Below are 13204 nucleotides of genomic sequence, written 5' to 3' on the forward strand. Positions count from 1 at the left end.
TCTATAGATAGGTTATCGTGCCCTCTAAGCTCTCATCGAGAGAGTAATTTCCGTTGCTAGTAGTGATTCGGCTATTTTAGCCGATTAGATATAGATGTTTCTCACCCGATTTAGATAATGAATTACTAATATCTATTTTAGAGAATAGCTTAAGTTCTAAGTATAGAGACTTAAGTCTATATTTCGAAAAGTTAACTATACTTATAAGGTTAGCGGCGATACCGATCTCTCCGATCTTAGGGAGATTTAGTATTTACTAGACGTTCTAATAAACGTTTTTATCTTTTATTAGTGATATTAAGAGGTGGAGAAATAATACTAATTAGAATAGTGGCTCCCTCTCTCCCGGCCCCTTCTATCTTCGTTAATGACGATGAGAAGAATTTTAGCTCGGGTTTCGATATACTTATCCTTCCCACTCGATTCGAGTAAGAAATTACTAATAGTGAAATAGACTAGAGTGCTAATTATTCTAGTGACTTCTCCTCTCCTCTCTCCTCTTCTCCGGCTTCGTCGATCTTAAAGAAGGCTATTATCTCTTCCTTCTCTTTCGTTACCGCCGTCCGCGCTCGCTAGAGAGTACCGGACGTATAGTTAGCTACTCTTCGCGGCCCTAAAATATAGGTCGCGTATATAAATTAAGAATGTCTCTAGATCTATAGCCGCTAAAATAACGATGTCTCTAGACGACGTCGTTCTTCTCGTTTATAGTACTAACATTAGAGCCATATAGAATATAAGTGAATAGTAGGGCAATATTATTCTTAGGAGGTAGGTCGGGACCTCCCTAAAATATAGAATATATATGAATAGTAGAGCAATACTTATTCTTAGAGATAGGTCGGGACTTCTAAAACGACCTATAAGGGTATCGCCTTTACGTAATATAGGTTATAAGTAGCTCTTTATAGTGAAACTAAGTATATCCCTACTCGATTTAGATAAGAGATATTTCTCATTAAGTACGCACGCCGTACTTTTCGTCGAACTCTCTAATTATTTTTCGTATAAGGGCACCGGTGAAATATTTTCTAGATTCCTATGTATTATGTTTATAGCCTCACCCTAGCCATTTAACTAACTAACGTCGTCTTACTTCCTTTTCTTAAGCGTCTAGAATCTATTCTACATCGAACTCTTTCTCTTTATCTACATTAATAGATAAAGAAAGAAGAGTTCCTTAGCGTTAATAATAAGTCTAAAGAAGTGAAACGTAAAATATTAAATAAATTCGTTTATAACGCTTAGATAAAGTAAGTTAATAGATATTTTTATCTATTCGTTGTTTAACGTGGAAAGGCCCTATATACTTATTAGAGAGTTTCTTACTAGCTTTACGTAACTTAATGTTTTTTATTAAGAGTATAACTAGATCGCCCGCTATAAATTCTATATTCTTACGGTGCTAATTATAGTAGCTCTTAATCTTTTCTTACGTCCTTTACTAGTGAACTAGGGCGAGGCTACTAGCCATGGACATTAACTCGTACGGCGGTGAGTATAGTCTCTTCTTAACGCGCACACTTAACTAGGGGAAGTTCTCTCTATTAATAACTTAATTACTTATATTATCTATGAAAGATAGTTCCCTAGAACTATATAAGAAGAATTATAGTCTAGGGTCGGCGCCCCAGCTAATCATAACTCTGTTCACTACTTCTAACTTCTCTCATTACATTCCTCCCATTATCGCTCGCTTCCTTAACGACCTCGCTCAAGACTTAACTGTAATCTTCGTCTATTCTTCTCGGAAATATTAATTCTTCTTTATATTCTTTAAACGCTCTACGAAGTTATCTAATTATCTCTTATCTAATCCCTTCGGACTCGAGCCCTTTAACGCCCCTAAATCTTCACTGCGCTTCGGTTTACGTATAATCATCTTATAGATCTCTAGGGCGATAGTGAAACGATCCTCGATATCGACTTAAGTATTAGATAAGGTCATTTATAAGCGAGCCGTCTCGTAAGTTTCCGTATTAATGATCGCTAGAGAATTCTTAATCACCTAGAGCCCATAACTACTGGTGTTCTGCTGAAGATTAGATTTAAGGCGTATTTCCCGGGGTGGGATACTAAAAACGCTATCTTTTAATCATCGAACGAAGAAATCGAGTGCCATCTTAGTCGTATCTAATCTACCTTATGTCGAATTAATGACCGAGTACGACTACGTTGTTCCATCGGCTATGAAGATTAGCTAATGGTGCCCTTTATCTATTAAGTCGTCGTTAAAGATAATGAGTCGTCTTATATTATCGTCGACGTTTCCCTAGGCTTTAAATTTCATCGGTGCGTTTACGTTCCTACATTAATTAATTTAGAAAAGGAACGCGGCGCCTAAGATAATGGTATATCTTATATATGATTCTTTCCGGCTTACTATAATTCTCGCATCGATGAAAGACTAATTAACTCATCCGTTATGTTTAGAATTTAGTAGAGCGCTCCGAAGAGTACTACTTAAGACATCGATAGCCTTATAGTCGGAATGACTAGGTAAAACCTAGTAATTTACCGTTCCGAACCTTTCTTTTCACTATTTTATTAATTATTCGAGATTCTTCATAGAATCTTTATGAGGCGCAGCGATTCTTTTTAATTCTTCTAGGTATAAGGCGATTTCTTTCTCGGCTATATATAGGTAGGCGAATATATATCGTCTAGATATATATCTAGTAAGTAAGCTTAATACGTTAATCATCTTTTTAGCTCCGAATTCGTAGTATCGTTGTATATCTTCACGGCTAACTAAGGGTACATCTCTTCCATAGTTCGTCTATCTTATATACTTCTAAATCATTAATTACGCGAATACGATAGAGCTTCTAGAATTCGGAATCGAATTCGGTAAGTTATCGAGCGTATCTCTTCCGAGAGAGTATAGTGATAGGACGACTCCGGAAGAACTAGTAATACGTATTCCTTAGTTTATAAGTTACTATTCGATCTCGATTCCGTAGAAGAGTTCTAAAATTCTCGGCTTCTTTACACTTAGATTATAGCCGGGACTTAGAGCTACGAAGCCTAGACTAGGGGTCACCGTCTATAGTCGCGATCTCTTTATAACGCCTAAGATATTAATTAAATTATTTCTTATTTAATTTATTTATTCGCGACTCCTAAGAATAAAGCGTTCTTCTTCCGGTTTCGTAAGCTATATTAAACTTCTTCGTTCTATATCCGTTAAACTAGATCGTATCGAAAGAACGCTTTACTATAATCGTATAGAAATTAGAGTAATAGGAGTAGGCGTAGTAGAGGCCGTAGAAATAGGAGTTCGACCGCCTCGGGTAGTCCGCGTATTTAGACGTCTTACGGAAGTATTAGAAGAATCGATAAGGTCGGCGAAATTCGTAGTTCGAGGTGTAGGGAGATTACTAGTACTAGAACGAGTAACGAGTCGATGAACTTCCGAGCCTAAAACGTTCCTAGTGATTAAATTTTACGTAGTAAGTAATGTTACTAGTCTAGATTTTTCTTCGGATATAATTAGATTATTATAGTTTATAGAAAGAACGCCTACCTAGTATAGCCTAGCCGCTTCTATAAATCCGTATCGACTAAGTATCTCTAATCACTCGGGACGATTACGCTTAGCGATTCGCCTATTATCGTTAGATATTTTACCGTCGAGGACGATCTAAATGTTCTCCGTAACTAGATACGGCGAAGCATTATAGTATCGATTCTATCGAATTCGGGCTAGACGGGCTATCATTTTATACGAGGCGACTTATAGTAGCCGAAGAGAAGTTACGTTGTACTAGAGTGGGTATTTCCGAGCGAATTAATACTAGTCTAAGAGTATAGTTACATTCTCTCCGTATAGAATAATTAATTTATTAAAGAATTTTACTAACGTTTAAGTAGGAAGCTTTACGAATTCTCCGCGCGGAATGAGAACGCCTCTCTCTCTATACTTATAATTAAAGAGACTTATATTATTTATTCGGCCGTATTTAGAGAGTAGCTTATTACGTATCTCTACGCGACGATTTCGTCTATTATTAAACTCTTTCTTTCTAGCGCATAGACCAGAGTATTTTTAAAACTCTACACGGATATTTAGAAGATCTTTAGTGAGGTCGTAGACTCGTTAGATTATAAAGTCGTGAATCTCGCCCATTTACCGATATTTTAATTTAAGAGAGCTATAGAAGTCTTTAACCCGATTCGCGTTGTCCTAATCTATAGTAGCTATAGCTTCTTCGAGCGTAACTTCTCTAATATAGTCTAGGTGTTTAATAGTGAGAATAGGCTAATTTTCGACGGTTCCGACATTAGATACTTAATATCTAGTACCTCTACTAATAGCGGCCATAGAAGTAGAATTTAGATAAATTATTGAAAGTCTCGGTAAAAGTAGCCTAGAATTTCCGGATATCTTAATAGCGTAGTGAATTATTAAGCTAAGAACCCGAGGAGAAAGGAAGAAAAAAAAAAGATAATTCGGTTCGAACTATCGTCGTCGAAATACTAAATTTAATAATAAAGTTATATAAAGGTTTCTAGGCTTACGCTTTTAGAATCTTACTTAGAAAGATGATTTTAAGAGTAAAGAATGAGTTGAGAGAGTCTAGAATAATTCGAAATAGTATAATTAACGAAGAATTAAGTCGTAGAATCGTAATTAAAAGAAAGATTAATAGGAAGATAAGAACTAGATATTTATATCTATCTCTAGTAGAAGTATATACATCCCGGCGTCTCTATAGTAAAACCCTAATATTTTACGTTTTAGATTATCTCTCCGAACTAATTTCGTACTAGACTCGATCTTCTAGTAGTAGTATCGTTACTAATAGTGTTATTAGTATATATCTTCCCCGTCATCTTTAGTCTACACGGCTATCTAATTTATCTTATCTATAACTAATCTTTTAATTATCTATAAAGGCCTTACGATATTCTTACTTAGTGAGCGAAAATTCTTAAAGCTCTCGTTCCCTAGCGTCATTACTTTTCGATGAGAGTATACTTCGGGCTATAATATTCGCTTTATCTTTTAACGTTTTAGACGGGGACGGCTACCTCGATAGCCGTAAAATTTTAGTTAATTAGCGTACTTTATTTTTCTCTATATAGTATTTAGATAAATTTAGTTAATTAGAGTACGCGCTTACTTCCTTACGTTCGTAATGTTTTCTTTACGGCCTAACGATTTACGATACTTCATTCTCTCCCTTCTTCTTTTTATTAGCGAGGTTTCGAAGCTAATAAAGTCGTAGATTTAGACGTATCGTAGTTCGGTTCGAGCGTAAGGCTATACTCATCGTCGTTCTCTTTCGTATAAACTTCCCGTAAGTCTTTAAATTTAGAGCGTTATCTTCCCTATCGCTTCGTAATAGTAGAGCGAAAGAGATAGTAACGAACTTTACGTAGTTCATTTCTTAAAAGATTCTCCTAGAATATTTAAACTATTATACTCTCTCCGTATTTAGTTAGTTATAAGAGAAATTTCGACTACTATTATTAAGGGTGGCGGCCTCGTCGCTCTATTTTAAAGTCTACGACTACGACGTAAGTAGATTTCTCCCCGCTCCGAGAAAGAGAACTCTACGTCTATGAAATCTTTCGTCTCCGCTAAGTACGGCGGATCCGGAGTTATTATTCGTTATTACTCTTCGTCGTCGACGAAGTCTCCTAGTGATGAAGGTACATCGGCTAGAAAGTTCGCTAGTCTCGAATAGAATCTCTTTAGACGACTAGTAGTATACGTACTACTTAGCCGAGCCTCATTAAGCTCCGCCAACGTATACGTACCCTTCTCTTAATTCGCTTCTATAATTTTAAACGACCTAAATTATCGAAAGACTAACTTCTTTTCTACAGATATATTTATTAATTCTACGGTGTTATAACTAAGAACTAGTATACTTACTTTAAAGGGTTCGGAATATAAACTATACCGCTTATCGAAATATTTCTTCCCGAGCCTTCGCATTCTATTTAGATGAGCTATTATCTCTTCTAGATCTTTGCTTCGTCTTTCGAGGGCCCGGGCTCTTATAGTAATTAAGTCTATAGTGTCGATAATCTCATTCTAATTCATGATATTCTAGATCGTAATCTTAAGCTCGATCGATAGAATCGGTTTATTTAAGAATTCGATCTCGTATAATATTATTCCGGTGCCGACTTTAATAGTTATTCGGTCTATCTAAAGAATAATATAAAGATAGTGTATCTATGTATCTTCCTCATTTATTTAGTATATTTTTAAAAGAGTATTCGTAATATCTCTATATCCTATCTTTACTTATCAATTTATCTAAGGATGGTAGGTCGAAGTAATTACGCGTTTAATTCTATATTTTTCGATAAGTTCTTTTACTTATCTCTTATTCTTAGGTCCGCCGTTATACACTAATCTTCTAAATAAGCTATGACGATAGATAATCTCTTCGTATAGAAACTTCGTCACTATTACACTATTAGTAGATATAATATCTCTAGATTTAATCTAGCCGCTTATATTACTTCGCGCTTTTATAAGATATCTTTTCTCTTAAGACATCGATATTAGAGTGTAATCGACACTAATCTACTTCTAGCGTATATCGACTAATATTAGAAATATCTCGTTATATAATCTTCTACTTTCGCGAAACTAATATTCCGAGTAGATCTTAACGAATTTCTTAACGTCCCGATATTAATCTTTCTAGAAATAACGATCGATTACTCGCTAATATATAGCTTTACGTCTAAAGTATTTAGTATTATTATATATTACTTCGAGAATTCTCTTCTTCTCGGCATCATTATTAATCACCCGTCTACTTAGTCTATTCGCTGTTAGTTTTCTAAATAGATAGTCCCCGCGGACGAAGAAGTTCATTAAATTCTTTTATAACTATCGGAAATCCTTATTATTCATTCCGTGAGGACGCTATTAATCTTAAAGATACTTCGTAAGCTACTTCGAATCTTCTGAGTATTTATCTTCGAAGAGCTAGACTACGCGCGGTGTTACTAGGCTCGCGGATCGATCCCTTACGTATACTACTACCGGTCGCATTATTACGAAATCTCGGTGAGTAGCGTTTTATTTAATCGAACGAATATTTCCGCGAACGATTAGTATTCTAGCCTCGATTTAATCATTAATCTCTTCTTCTCTCTCCGCCTCTTTAAGATCTTTCTCGGTCGAAGGACGGCGAGATAGAGTATTCGTAACTATATTTTTCTTACTAGATATATATTATACATTAAAGTCGAATTTACGAATCTAGGCTAACTATTAATTAATCACTACTCCTAGTAAATCTATCGATTATCGATTAAGTTAAGTAGCGAGAGTCATTACGTTAGTTTCTACGATAAAGCGTACGATATATAACTATCTTTTAAACTTCTTAAGGGCTTTTAGTAATTCTCGAGCTTCTTTCTTAAGGGCATTATATTCTAGCTTAGCTTTTACTTATACTTCGCTCTCGTATCTTATAGCTCGGCGCATTCCGATAATCGGGTTAACTTATATAATTACGCCTTCTCATCCTCGGCCGCTCGCGTCAACTACAAGAATAATCTATTCGCTATCCTCACTATAATTTAAGTTAACTAGAGTAGGAGGCGACGATAAAATAAGTTTTAAGACGCTTATACTTTTATCGTAAACTCTTTTCTAGATTTAAACTATATTCTTTCGGAGTAAGGCGTATAACGGTTTAGTAATAATTACGAAATAAAAGATCTAGATACGATAATATACGTAGATTCTAAGAAAGCCACGGAGCTTTAGTTAGTTCGTCGAAATAGATTAGTTTCGAATCTTATCGATTTTCGATTCTTAAGGATATCGTTCATTTCGATCGTAGACGTACCCGACTACTTCGATTTTATTTATATAGAGCTATAGCTTCTAGTCTATAATCGTAGCGCCGGCCCTTTCGAGGTTAGTTAGCACTTCGTCGAGATTCGTTAAATACTCTAATATAAAGCGGCGTATTCCTAGAACTACTTCTTTCTGTCCGTAATCGGTCTTTAGTTCTTTTACCGCGATATCATCTAAGAATGGTCGTATACGTTCCGGAATTTATTCGTGTAAGATGCGATTCGTAATACGTACGAACTGGGCCATAGAATTAGTCGCTCCTTAAGATAATATTACGCATCGGACTAACCCAATGAGTGTATAAATGCCCGTGAGATCTCGGCTCTTCTTTACGAGCTTTATTTAATCGTATTCGAAAAGCTAGTCTAGAAGAAAAGTTATCTATATTTCTAAGAATTCTTTAGTAAAGTCGTCCGAAGAAGAAGATAAGTTAACGTTCCTTATTATCACCGAATTAATATTCTAAGTAGTAATTATTAGTCGATATTCCCTAGACTTTTTCTTTTTAACTAGAAAGAAGGGGTTCCTATACGAGCTATAACTAAACTCGAAGAGACGCGACTAAATCTTATTCTTAACTAGCTTAATTATAATCGGCTCGAGTGCCTTAGAGACTAGGAAACTCTTCGCCTATTATAGGATATACGGTATAGTTCGAATTATCTAAGGCGGCGCTATATCGTAATAAATTCTTCTAATCTCTTCGATGTTCTAGGCTAAAGCGCCTTCCCGGTTATATAGAATTTCTACTAAGACTTTCTTCTTAAGAGATATTAAGTTAGGTTCGATGATTAGCTTTTCTAGACGCTTCGGTATTAGACGTTCCCCGTGAGAAAATATTATAAATCTAGAATATATTTATTTAGAGAATCGGTACGGTCGTTCGTTAAACGTAGCTTATTTCTCCGTAATAATCTTTACTCTTTAGTTTAGTGATTCTTCGGGTATTAAGCCGTTCTATCGATCGATATCTATAGACTTTATCTTATTAGCTTTTCTCTTATAGAGGGTATTAATCCGAGCTTTTAACGGTCGCTTAGATCTAAGACGTTTATATCGCTATTCATTTTCTAGATCTTATCTTAAGACTTCGTCGTTAACTAGTCTCGACGATCTTATAAATTACTCATTATTCTATACGTCGAAAGATCTAGCTAAGAATTATAGCTCCTAGAGATCGTCGTCGTTCATTACGAAAGAATTCGTTACCGAGATTAGATTACCGTTCTAATCTATCTTAAAGTCGAGGGCTAGCGTTCTAGGTTTCTTCTAAGCTCTTATTAACGCGAGTACGGGCTTCTTCATCGTCTTATACTCGCCTAGCCTTTTAAAGAGGCTAAGTATATAAGCTCGAATATCGTAGATATATCTCGATCTTCATCGAAGTTAGGAGTAGTCTATGCGATTATTTATACTCTCTTACCGACGTAGCTATCCGTTAAACCCATAATGTAAGTATTCTCGTCCTTTTCCTAGACTAATCCTTAAGCTACCTTCTAAAATGGTCTTCCTAAGATGAAACGGTACGTTGGGTTCATGGTATTCGTCATATAGACATTTATTAAGACCTCGATTTCAGCGATGCTAACTATAAAATCTTTAATTATTCTCACAAACTTTTCTCGGTCGTCGTTGAAGTCTACGGCGTCGTAAATAAACTTAGCTTTTCGTATATATTAAGATAGTCTTATCTCTTTAACTAGGGCGAGGGTTATTAGATTAATCTCGGCTCTAGTATTTAGTAAGAAGTCTTTATATTAATCTCTTATCTTTATAGATAGATAGGGGCACTCACTATAGTATAGCCTTAGGCGAATCGGGCGATTCACTAATAGATTTATTTACATCGTACCGACTTTAGTAGTAGGTTTCTCTTTCGCTTACGTAAGTCTTACGCCGCTACCTCTCGGGGTATGGCCCTAATGAACGGACTCTTACTTATCTTCGTCGTAATACCAATGTTTACGAAAGAACCACTCGTTCCGAATCTTCTTTATCGATAGTAAGTCTCCTATTCGAATTAAGACCTCTTAGTTTAATAAGTGGTTTACGATCTTTCCGGCACTATTTAGATCCTATGATAATATCTTTCGAAGAGGCCTAGGCCTAGATAGTCCGTACATAGCCTCTTTTATAGTCCGGGGACGTAATAATATCTAACGAGGCTAGGAGGGCCCTAGTGAATCTCTCATTATAGTATCCTAGGAGGTCGGGTTACGTAACCGCTCATCTTATATATTATATAGAGAAATTTTCGGCCTCTAATTAATCGAGCTAATCGGACCTAGCGAATTATCTACGATTCCGTTATATATGATTTCTTTATTAGATCTCGCCCGTCGCGTTATATATCGTCTCGGTTCTTCTACCGAAGGTTCGTAAGTCCTAATTCGAGGGTATTTCGCTTACGTATATCCGTCTTATTAGGGAGCTAGGCGCTTTCCTAGGGCATCTACGTAAGCTTCACTCTAAGGCTAATTTATACGAATTTCTTTTAGATCTATAGTATTTAAGATACGGAAATTATCTTTAGAGTTATCTAGGGCAGCGTAATTAGGTCTTAATTCGGCTACGTAAATAATACTTAATCTCGCTTCTAGCGACGTAGAATTAGGGTCTCGTATATTATAAGGTCATTCGGACGTAACTCTCGAATTCTTATCGATCTCTCGCGTAATCTATTCTAATCTTTCTATCTTTATCTCTCTCGTGAGAATTAGTAGAGTAGATAAAGAACGATCTTAATCTCGGAACTTTCTAAGAGCGATCCTATATTCTGGATTAAGATATAACGCTCCCATAGCTTTTTAGTATACTCACTAAGAGTTATCTCATAGTACGTATTCCGACTAGTTATAAAGAAAATAATTTTCTTTAGAACTACTTAAGTTCGAACTCCGTCGACTAAGCTATCTACCGTAGTACTACGACATTTCTTCGAACCGAATCGAACGATCCTAGAATTACTGATCGCGCGAGGACTAGATCGCTTCCTAAGGAACATCTTTTAATATCTTAATTAGTCGAGTTATAAAGTCTAGAGTAATAGCGTCTCGCGTCTAAATCGGTAGTGTTAGTGCTCCTATTAAACGGAATAATTCCTCCACCGATTAGTTATTTCTCTTAGGGGTAGAAGGTCGATTTACTAGCGACGAAGTATTCTTATCGGACTTCGTTTTACTATCCGTGCGGTCGTTACAACGACGTTGTTCTTACGATTCTTCCTTTCGAACGACTAAGGGTCGAGTCTCTCTTTCGTACGCTAGTTCTTAGAACTCCTCGTCGAGCACTCCTTACGTAAATTTCTTATTTTTATTATTAATATTCTATAGTTCTTTTATCTAATTCTAGTATTTCTAAAAGTTCGAATTCTCTAGCTTTCGATTCATTAAATTCTATTTCTTTCGAATCTTATCTATATAAGTCTTTAGTAATTTTAATAAAAGAAGACAATAGTAAGTATAGTTAGTCTCGGCTTCGATTCTAATTAGATGAGTTATAGTCTTACGGAATTAACGGAGATATAGCTCTAGACTTTAAGACTTCTTTCGTCGATGCTTCGCGAGTGCCTAAAGATATTGAACACTCATTATTTACTATATTTCGTTCCGATCTTTATATTCATTTAAGATCTTCTCTTTAAACTTTTTTCACTTTATTACGTTATACTTAGTGAGCTCTTTATAGCGTTCTTTCTCTACTTTAGATATAAAGCGAATAGATCTACGGATACGTTCTCCGCTTAATATAATCTAGTTATATTTATATAGTTCTTTAAACTCCTCGAAGAAAGAGATAGCGTTCTTTCCATTAAAGTATAAAAGGTTGTTACTTCCGTTTGAGCTCTAAGGTATTTCTCTTATTAACATTACGATAGGAGGGACGTACAACGATTATATCGTCGAATTCGGCGTCGATAGATCTTATGAGCTAATACTCGACATCGTAGAAGGCCCTAGCTTTCCTTTATTATTTGATTCTTCCGTAGACGATATTTTCCTTTATTAAATCGTTCTCACTTCTTCTCTTATAATCGAAATAGTGTAAAATCTTAATAGCGAAACTAAAAGATCTAGATATTTTATTATTTTTAGTACTTTTATTATTATTTTATTATTGTTTTATTATTATTTTATTATTGTTTCTTCTCTTCTTCTCTTTATCTCTTCACCGACTTTCTCGTTAAGCTTCTTTCTTATCTTTACTAGTAATTTCCATTGAAATCTTAGATTCACTTCCCGATTAGTAGCGCTCTAACTTCGCTCATTTCAGCGAGTCCAGTCTAACCGCTCATTTTTATCATTTCTTAAGTAGATCCGCGTTCTTCGACTCCTCCTAAGCTTCTTAAGTTAGGAGTTTTTAGGGTTAAACGTATTCCTACATTCCTGGGAGATACTTCTCTTTCATTTCTTCTAGATAGTCTAAATAGTCGTTAAGTCGTTGATCTCCACCCCACATAGTGGCAGTAAATATACATAGCCAGTAATCCCAAAAGGCACCCCGAGCAGCGGTCTTCATGAATAGCTAGCGTAAACCGCTCCGTACAGCGGGATAGACTTGCTTAGCTAGTGATCTAAATGGTATACCCTGCGTAGCGGTTCTATATATATAGCTAGTTTCTCTAGATTTAGTTAGATAGGTAGGTAGGTAATTCTTTAGTTCTATTAGTTCAGTAAGTAGTTTATTTTAGTTGTTTTTCGTAATTTTCTCCCACCGCTCATAGAGAGACGCCCATCTATAAGTATTCGTCGAAGATCTTATTAGAGGCACCATTAAACTAGGGCGAGGCTACTAGCTATGGGCATTAACTCGTACGGCGGTGAGTATAGTCTCTTCTTAACGCGCACACTTAACTAGGGGAAGTTCTCTCTATTAGTAACTTAATTACTTATGTTATCTATGAAAGATAGTCCCCCAGAACTATATAAGAAGAATCATAGTCTAGGGTCGGCGCCCCAGCCAATTATAACTCTATTCACCACTTCTAACTTCTCCCATTACACTAGAATTCTCATAAGTGAGCTCATATAGCTAAAATCTCCTCAGCATTTTATCTTACTCTCTTATGAATTGAGAGCGGTTCCTTTCCACCTAATTCGGGTGAATAAAGACCTTTAAGATTTCTTTTCATACTAGGTTTATAGTTGTACATTATCTAGAACGGTACAGTATTAATCGTACTATTCCGGCTATTATTAATAGCCCATTCTATACTACTAAGTAGTTCAGCCTAGTTACTTTATTCGTTATTTAGATAGCATCTTAAGTAGCATTTAAGTACTTAATTTAGCCGCTCTATTTATCCGTCTATCTATAGATGAAAAGCGATTAATAGCTTTCTCTTAACCGTAAGATAATAGTATA

Source organism: Cladophialophora bantiana, assembly GCF_000835475.1.
Source record: "Cladophialophora bantiana CBS 173.52 unplaced genomic scaffold supercont1.2, whole genome shotgun sequence".
Taxonomy (NCBI): domain Eukaryota; kingdom Fungi; phylum Ascomycota; class Eurotiomycetes; order Chaetothyriales; family Herpotrichiellaceae; genus Cladophialophora; species Cladophialophora bantiana.